Source organism: Alosa alosa, chromosome 7 (assembly GCF_017589495.1).
Source record: "Alosa alosa isolate M-15738 ecotype Scorff River chromosome 7, AALO_Geno_1.1, whole genome shotgun sequence".
NCBI classification, from domain to species: Eukaryota; Metazoa; Chordata; class Actinopteri; order Clupeiformes; family Clupeidae; genus Alosa; species Alosa alosa.
This window is the reverse complement of record NC_063195.1, coordinates 10,346,062-10,356,061: the sequence shown is the minus strand read 5'-3', so window position 1 is coordinate 10,356,061 and position 10,000 is coordinate 10,346,062. Positions and strand designations below refer to the sequence as shown.

Here is a 10,000-nt window from a genome sequence, read left to right as displayed (position 1 = left end):
CACACACAGCATACATGTGTGCTACAAAAATGCTTCCATATGTGCGCGTGCGTTCTCACACACACACGCACACACTACAGGCCTGTGTATTCATTCATATACTGATGTCTGAATAGCAAATGTATCTCCAGTGCACACAGACTGTGCATATGTATGCTATGTAATGAATGTGTTTAGTTATTTTTCAACGACTTCATTCGAAGTGTTCACTACAGCTCTGGCAGTAGGCTACCAAATTCAGGATTCAGGCTGGACTGTGAGTCTTTTGAGCAGATGGAGAACAAACAAAATAACACAAAAACAATGTCAACAACCTAAGAAGACACATCTTTATAATGTGCTGTAATAGGCATGGTAACAATATGGTAATGGCATGGTAACAATATGGTAATGGCCATTGTTACAGCTAGCTTCTGCATGTATTATGCAATAATTCAGTATCCTGCACTAATATGTTGTCAATTGGACACAGGATTTAGGCAGTGACTGCAACAGTCTCTAGTGACTAGACTCTAGTCATTGTTACTGTTCGTGGTAACTGGAAGTTGAACCAAGCAAACTGTGGGCTAGTGTGTATGTGTGTGTGTGCCCAGACAGATTGTGAATGTGTGTGGACAACTGGACAGGATCAACACATTCACATTCACAAGTTTTTTGGCATCTTGCATCACGGCGAAGCCACTGCCGTCCTGACCCCAGAGGATATGACAGTCTGCGGTAACCTGCCTGCAAGCGGAGAGTCCGTTCATCTCAGTCTACGGTATTAGTAGGCTATCGGATATAGACCAGACTTTATGAGTGACGCCCAACGAGAGAAAAAAAAAAAAACTGTCGTAGGCTATAACAAACTTTGGATGTCATAACTTAGGTCCGCTAAGTTGCTAGCTGCTGCAAAGCTAGTGACTTAGCAAGCCATACAGGTAGCGTCATGTCATGCTACAATGCACCATCATTATTTCATCACAGCAAGGTCTATGTCTGGTTCGATTTGACAGTGTTGAGCTGACGTACCTTTTTCATGATCCCTGTCTTCCGTTTGCTGAAAGTTGTGTACCGCCTCAGCTTGTTGTCGATAAATTCCATTTTGATTTTGACTCGCCCGCGAGTCTTCTTGCCTGGCTTCGCTCCGGCCGCGCCACCACCTGCCGAAGCACCGTACCCACAGGGCGCCAAGCCCGCCGCTCCCACCGAAACACCGACCTCCATCTCCGCTCTCTCGCGTTTCACCCCTCTCCTGTCCCCGGCTGAACCTATGTCCTCGTCATCCCCCGAATCCGACTCCGCGTCGGAGCAACTGACGACCACTTCGGCGGGCTCCCTTTCGTCGTATCTGCCGCCGTCTGGCATGGCGATGCCCGTGCTCATACCACCACCGAGACCTCCGGATGTGTTGCCAACCTGTAGCGTTGTTAATCCAGCCCCATTACCAGCGCGCACACCCCCTCGAGTTCCCATACCTGCGCCGTTTCCCGCAAACATCAATGGCACGTCCCCCCCGGCACGTCCGTCCTTCCGAACGAGGAGCTAACTGCAGCCAACGTTGTCGCTGTTCACTAGTTAGACCAGCTGAGCTTTGTAAATAAATCTATCCTGGTGACCAAGGCCTGATGGCAGATTATTTAATCTTCTGGGGGGACTGTGGCTGGCAATTTAAAGTCTTCTTTTCACACAGGTAAAGATGGATAACTTAGCATTCACCGTTCTTCTTTTGACAACTGAGTTGAAAACGACTGTAGTCCGCCAGCCAGTCATGGGAGTAGTTATCTCGACCACAGACACGTATGTTCAAACAACACACGTTACAATCAACAATCCTATCAGTAAGATAAATAAATTGACTCACAACAACTGTGCAAAGTTTACGAAGTGATGTTTCCGCCTACAGTCCATCAATCAAAGCCACCCCCTCCAGAAACATACACTGCATGCCACATATGGAAATGGCGAACCACGGTCTGAGAAAATCCCTCCGCTTCAAAACCTAGTCCGCCATGAAAATGTCGTAAACAACCACCATTTTGTCCTCCGGTGAGTGTTATTCAGTCATACTAAATCGTTCGTGTCTAAAATTAGAGGAAATGGATTAGAAAGCGGTGAAACTATTTGTGTTTAAAAGTAGCCGAGGTAGTGGACATACATGCCAGATCTACTTTCCTCCATATAAAGAGATACAATGTTGCCTTTTATGGTCTTGGCTCTCCTTATTTGGTGAGTCATAGTGCCGTGCTACGATTGGTTACTTGAGTTCAAGATCCCGTCTGCCATTGGTTCTCAGACGTGTCATGTCAGACGGTTTGAACTTCCCGCAACGTAAACGACGTGGGACTTGGGGACCACCACAACAAGAAAGCTGTCATTTTCAAAGGAATTTAATCATTTTGAGGCTCATATGGTCTCTGTCTACATTTGCAGAACAGTAGGCTAATCTGCTCAATTTTATTACCCACATTATAGGAGAGTCCATAGGTGCCAACTCTCACGCATTGGCCGTGAGACACACGCATTTGATTAGTTTCACACACTCACACGCCACACCCCCGATTTCTCACGCTGAAGTGTCAACCCGGTCGGTCAGATGCCTGAAAAATGAGTTTAGCCTATCTATAGATCTACCTGTTGTCAGAGACGGTGAGAGGGTTCAAGAGCACCCCGTCTGTGGAATTTTCTAAATTTTATCTCATTTGCGATGCTTCAGAAGCCATCCTTGGCGCATTCCCCCCGCATTTCCCCGGCTTCAGGTATGCTTTGAGTAGGCCTATTATTGAGTATTTTTCACGCTGAAGTGTCAACCTGGTAGGTCAAATACCTGGCAGATGAGGTTCAACTAAACTAAACCTATACATATGATATCACACATCGTGAACGTGCGGAATCTAAGCTTTCCAACGATATTAGCCTAGAGCCAAGTTGCTGTGATAAATGGTTCGCAAGTGCAATTTAGGCTAATCATATTTGCATTTTGCACACAGTGCACACCCATTACTCTTGGTTTAATATTTCACTAACCCTTCACACAACACGTGGCAAACCCAATATCACAATAAACAGCAAACCGTACCGAATACGAGGATATAAAGCATGCCTCTGTGCAATAAGTGGTTCCTGAGTAATCCGGTTTTGAAATTGCAACACATTTCTACATAGCCTCATTGGGGCGAAATTATAATGTATTCTAATGTAAACTATTTGTCAGTAGGCCTACATACATTTTTGTAAATTGCTCAGCCATAGATTATCACTATCATGGTTCTTAGGTTCCAGCCAATCCCATTACAGATACATGAATATATTTATATTGGCATGCTTCCTAGTGACATTAATGCAAAAATATGAAGAAAATCAAATAACAAGACACAAATATTGATATAAAGCCTGACATAAGCCATATGCAAACATCCACATCATGCAGATATGGGTACATCCTGAAAAAGGAATAGCATGTAGGCTTCTGCATAATTTCATGGAATGCTTTCATGCGTTCATTGAACGTCCGTGGTGCTGTAATGGAAACCTTATTGAATAGCCAAGTAACCTATATATTGAGTTATTTTTAAATTATGCATGATTTACTTTTTATTAATTTCGTAGGTTGGCTTTATTTTGTTATATAGAAGTATCTAAATAACCTGTTAAAATGTACCAGAATTCAGAAAATTGCAAAAAAAAATCCCCAAAAAAATGTCTGGGGGAGGACCCCCATACCCCCCACTGAAATGTCCCACCCACTTTCAAAATGCCTCCGACGCCCATGGTCCTAGTAGTAGATCCCTTTGATACCAATGCTAATTAAACTCTGGGACCCTGGTCCCAGGGATGGATTACTGCACGGGCCTTCCGGGCCCAGGCCCAGGGGCCCAAGGTGTCAGGGGACCCCTGAAGCCCAAGCCTTTGCATGGAATCATTGCCTCAATATCAACACATCAGGATGTAGCCTATGAATCTGATTGAATTTAGTATTGCCCAAAATGCACCAGAATACAGGAAATCACATTAAACAAATTAAAAAAAATTCTGGGGGAGTACCCCCAAACCCCCCCTCCACATATGCGACAATTAGTGGGGAGCCCTTTATACATCTGGGCCCAGGGGCCCGAAAGTTCATAATCCGTCCATGCCTGGTCCCTACACCTGAGAACCACTGATGTACGTTTTTTTTACTGTACGGTATAATGCTGAATGAGCCAAACAAAATTTTCCGCAGCAAAATTTTGGTTGGCCCCACCAAATCTCACTCCAGGGTTTTTTGAAAAGTTGGCAGCCCTGGGAGAGTCAGTCATACTTCTTTAGTTTGCCAAATAGCCTTTTGACAGCTTTTTGTTTTCGTCTTTGATCAAAATGTAGCCTAAAGAATATGAATACGCGTTTGAACTTGCGAGGTAGATTGGAATGCAATACAATAACAATTGCTATCCTACAACAATAGTTTGGTGAAGCCTTGTCAACTGATTGATACATGCCCCCCAACTTCTATTATGGGCAAACAAGCTTTAAGTGTGTAGCCTACCCACCTCCGCCTCCCGTTCTTGCATTGCTTTTGAGAGTGTCAGACACACAGTAACAGCAAAAAGAAAATCGCCTAGGCCTACTGGCTGCGATTGCATTAGAGCTAGTTTAGGCTATTTCAGTGGTAGGCTAATTTGCGTATAACTGATAGGCCTAGTATAAATGCATTAATATTTGGTTAACATATAAGAGGATTCTGCATCCTGCATCCTGCATCTAGCGGTTGGCTGGCGGGTTGCCGACAAATTCCCCAATAGGCCTATTTTGTCACTATTGGTCTAAAATCTTTTTCAAATTCAGTTATACTTCATCCATCATTTTAAAAACATTTAATGTATTTTAATAATCATTACAAGTAATTACATGTAAATAAATGGTGGTCCAACGACGGACCAGAAGTGGCACGCCACCAGCGTCCAGCTATCTGCGATCTGATTTTGCTATTTGGGTAGGTCTGTTGACACGCAAATCGTCACTCTGTGGTACAAAGATTGTTGCTCTGCAAATGGCCACTAGGTGTCACTATAACCCTTGTTTTGGCGTGCGGAGCACCATTTGTTGCTCTGCTCTGACTTCAAAAGACAGTCTGTCGCAGATGAAAATGATGCGGAGAAGGAATAATTAATAGGGAATGACTTTGTTTAGGACTTACATTTCAAACCTGTTATTTTATAGTGTGAGCCCTATACTTTAAACAATCATCAAAGCACAAAGTCAGACAACAACAACAACAAAATATTTGCGCATGAACTGAAGTGGCCGTAAGCTAACAGTGAGGTGACCCACCAATGTTTGATGACCAGCAGAGGTATACATGATGCCATAATACATTATACATAATGGCTGCCGTGTATAACTCAGGTGCTACGCATTGGTGGTGGTTGAGGTTCCCCCTTCACTGTAAAAGTGCTTTGGGTGGCTTGAAAAGCACTACATTTAAAAAAAAAAAAAACTGTTAACGGCAAGGCTGTTTTCCATTGAAAGATACATTTGAACTCTCTGAGTAGTGTGTTCACATCACTGGCCACCCTCTCTGTTTACCTGTGTTACAGTTTTTCTCGATTGCTTTGACCTGCTTAAAGAAACTGGGATCCACTTGGTCTTCAGGAACACCTTTTTTGCACAGCAGAGGTCATCTCTTGCAAATGTGTTGACATGTTTTCACACATTGGTTCACACATTTCTCACACCCTTTTGCAAAACAGTTAATACAGATGAAGACACCAAACTCTAGTGGTTTATATGCTAAACAAAAGGAAAACATCTATTCACAGATTCCTTGCATATGTCTGAATCTCTGATACACTTATGTGAAACTCCTTGCACAATTCTTCAATTAGCAATCATTCATTATCCAAAAGAGATACCATGTCTGTTCTGTGTTGTTATTTGCAAGTATGGCTCTAAGTCACATTTAGAGAAAGTGCTGTACTAGTTTGCTTTTGCTTTGTGTTTTAAATGTTTTGAGAGTGTTACAGTCTTTTGCAAGCAAAATGTGTCATTTTGGCCATAAGTGATTCTGTTTAGACCTGTGTGTTAACTGTTTTGACAATGTGATGTCAGAGTTGACGCAAGCATCATAGCAACCAAGAAAAAGTGTAATGGTTCTGTTTACCTGTGTTTTGTTTACCTGTCTTAATGGTTTTGTTTACCTGTGCTGTGTTTACCTGTGTTAATGGTTTTGCTTACCTGTGTTAATGGTTTGTCTTAAGAATCGAGGATGAGGAAGCCGCACACTCTCATCCCTCTTTTTTAAGTTATTTCTTCAAAACCGACATTTCGGCAAAGAACCTTTCTAAAGTTTCCAAGCAGCGTCGGTTCTGGAGGGGTAGCAACGTGAGCAACAGCACCGAGCCCAGTCTGGAGGGGGGACCAGAAAAAAAAAAAATTGCATGTGTCCGTGCATAGGCTATATGGGTGTTGATGGTTGTCGTGGTCGTGACCCGTGTGTGTGTGTGTGTGGGGGGGGGGGGGCGGATTCGATTATGAGGGGGACCCGGTGTGTGATGTTGCTCCCCGGCGCAGAATAGTGTAGGACCAGCCCTGGTTCCAAGGTACCTATTTGTCTTACTAAGGTCTCACATAAACGTTCTTTTGGAATATTGGTGATGGAGTGGCCATCACCGAAACTGAAAGAGTGTGGATAGGTCTGACAGTGGAGGAAGAGCCACGAGCCAGATGAAGGTTCACATCTGGATTGACTGGATTGGAAAAAAAAAAGATGATTCAAATTCAGCTCTTACAGACGGAACATCTCATGTGTTTGACACATGCCTCAAAGACCTCCGATGTGAACTTTTAAACAATCTTTACATGTTCTGGAACTCCGGTCATGAACTCTCTGGAACAGTAGAAGACCATTGGCATGGCGACCTTTATGTATAGAGGGAACTCCGCTGTGGGTGGAAAATCCAACAGATGGGCCAAAGGCATGATCCTGTTAGTTTTACATGTTTGAATGGTTTTGTTCTTGACAGACAGAGGTCTGTACCAGTGTCTCTCTTTCTCTCTTTGTATGTGTAGACAGGATATGTGTAGACAACTGCCATATTGGCATTACAAACTAACCTCATGCATTTCTATGGAGGATTTTTTGAGTGCTGTGTCTCCTCATTAGAAAGTCTCTGGTATAACTAGCTAACTAGACTACACCACATTATATCCTACAGCAGTATAACTACAGCTGACTAGACCACACCACTGCATGGAGGACTACAAGACATGAACAAGAAAATATCAAACAAAACACACCAGTGACATAAATTCCTTTTATTTTTTGTTAAAGTCAAAATATTTCTTTGCTATTATCTTTCTGTTAGAATGAGCTTGAATGCAAAATAGATGAACACACACAAGACTAGAGCTTGCAGACAACACAAGAGTTTTAGATCAATGTACATCATGGACGTAGCCCACACACACACACACACACACACACACACACACACACAAACAATGTCTCATGAAGTGAGCCATTTCTTGAGTGACATTAGAGCACAGATCTGCACAGGATGCACATAAGATCAGTTGCCTGAACAATATGCAATGTTATCTCTTACAGCACACAGCAGCTGGGATATTGCTGATAAAGTGTGGTTCAACAGACAAAAAGATACATACTATACAGGCAGCTTCTTATTCACCTAAAGCATACATGTGGCAGCATAAAATATGCAGTAGCATTCATATCCTATCTGGGTTTGAACTGGGATTGATGTGGTGTGATGAGATGGTGTAGCCTATAGCCCTCTAATTTGAGGAACGCTCTCCAAAGGCGTTTCCTTGGAGACAAAGCTAGCTTACAGCATAATTGCCGCGACTAGCCAAAACAAACACAAACGTGGCGAGAGGGTAGATAGATCATTCTCCGCAGCTCCAAGGCTGTAATCCCGAGATCAACGGTTAGCGGAAGATCTACTGGGGTCTTGGAGAGACATGCTGGAGTCAGTGGCAGATTCCAGAGTCAGATTTTCCCTCTCGTCATTGCCCTCACACTAAACCTTCGAGGAATACGATCACAAGCATGTCATTAAAATATTGCTAAACTGAAGGTTCCATTTTGATGATATAATAATGTACAGAAGTGAGGAGTATCACAAATGCATAGATCGAATGTTGCGAACTGAAGGTTCTACTTGATGATGTCATAGTGATCAGAAGTGAGGAGTATCACAAATGCATAGGTCATTAGAATCTTGCTAACTGAAGGTTCCATTTCATAATGGAAATTCTAAATCTGCATAGTATCATGGTATGGTACATGGACAGAACATTTGCTCCCAGTCTATCAGCCAAGAACTCTCAAGAGCAAAAGTCATCAGCTTGACCTCTGACCTTTGGCCCTATGTGTCCTGTGACTCTTGCTGATACGATGCCATCTTTCATATGGACCCTTACTAAATGGTGCGTTCTTATTGCCCTTTGAGTGAGTGGTTTATGTGCTTGTGTGTAACTCAGCTCCGCTGGTGTCTGGGAGTGGTTAGTGGCAGCGCTGCTCAGACAGACTGGGGCCCATGGCGTGTGCTTTTTGGCTCCTCCTTCTATCCGTACTCTCTCTCTCTCTGTCCATACGTGTGATACAACTCTCCTGTTGTTCTCTCATGCACCACGTCTCTCACTCTGTCTATGATGACATTCACACCATTCCATTTGTTGTTTGACTCCAAAACCCGTTTGTTATGTTTGCAACTCTCATCTACACTAAGCGGAATGGAACACAAGACACACACACACAGATTCTCTTAAATTCATGCTCACACACCCACAGCCACACACACACACAGATACGCACACACACACAGATGCTCTTAAATTCATGCTCACACACTCACAGCCACACACACAGACATGCACACACACACACGCACACACACAGATTCTTTTACATTCATGCTCACACACACACACTCACACACATACTCTCTCTCCTTTTCTCTCTCCCCTTCTCTCTCTCTGCTGTGGGGATGATGTAACTGACCTAGCTAACCTCATTTGTCACAGATCGCTGACACAAAACACTGCGTGCGATCGAGCGTCGCCTGGGCAACTAGGCACACACGAGGGGATGCACGAAGAAATATACAACAGCGTGTGGTCAGGCACTGAAGCACGCGCACACACACAGGTACACACACACGCACCCACCCACCCACTCGCACACACACACAAACATGTACCCAGGACATACAAGAACATGCACACACACACATGGGAAAACACAAACACAAACCTGTGCACATATACATATGCATGTCTACTTGCATACATAAATGTGAATGCACCCCTCCTCCCTCAACTAATATCCCCATACTCATGCACACACACACACACACACACACACACACACACACACACTTGCATATTAGGCAACACTTCTCTTTTGCCTCCAACTGTGTTTCCTGAAGACATCATGACTCCTGCATTCAGATCTTATTGGTTTATCCCCACTAGTGTGTGTGTGTGTGTGTGTGTGTGAGAGTGAGAGAGAGAGAGTTCCCACTGGAGAGGTCAAAAGCAGCAAACTCTGTGAGGGGTGAGCGAGTGAGTGAGAGAGAGAGAGAGAGAGAGTAAGGGGTGAACCCGTTCAAATGTATTCTTTTTTTCCATTATCTCATTCTGAGGCATGTTCTGTCAGCACCAGGGGATCCAGGCTGAGGCACTCCACCTCCCCCAGAACCAGAGTCAGAACTCACTGAACCCTCTAACTAACAAAACCCTTGCATCTGGACCAGCCGAAACCGGTCTCGTATGTGTGTTCTGAACCCTCTACTAACAAAACCCTCATTTTGGACCAGCTCAAACCGGTCACTCCGACGTGTGTTCTGAACCCTCTTACTAACAAAACCCTTGCATCTGGACCAGCGAAACGTCTCGGGTCTCCCGTGTGTTCTGAACCCTCTCTGATAATACTAACATCCAATTTCTTCACTAAATGTATCTTATAGTCTAGGACTTTAAGGAGTCTTAGTAAGGAAACCGCCCATGTAGTCCTAACGGT

General features: G+C 43.8%; 1 pseudogene; it reads right to left on the bottom strand.

The window, feature by feature from the left end:
- LOC125297754 overlaps nucleotides 1–2,145 on the bottom strand; it is a 17,941-nt pseudogene extending 15,796 nt beyond the window's left edge.
- Between the last annotated feature and the right edge of the window lie 7,855 nt (nucleotides 2,146–10,000).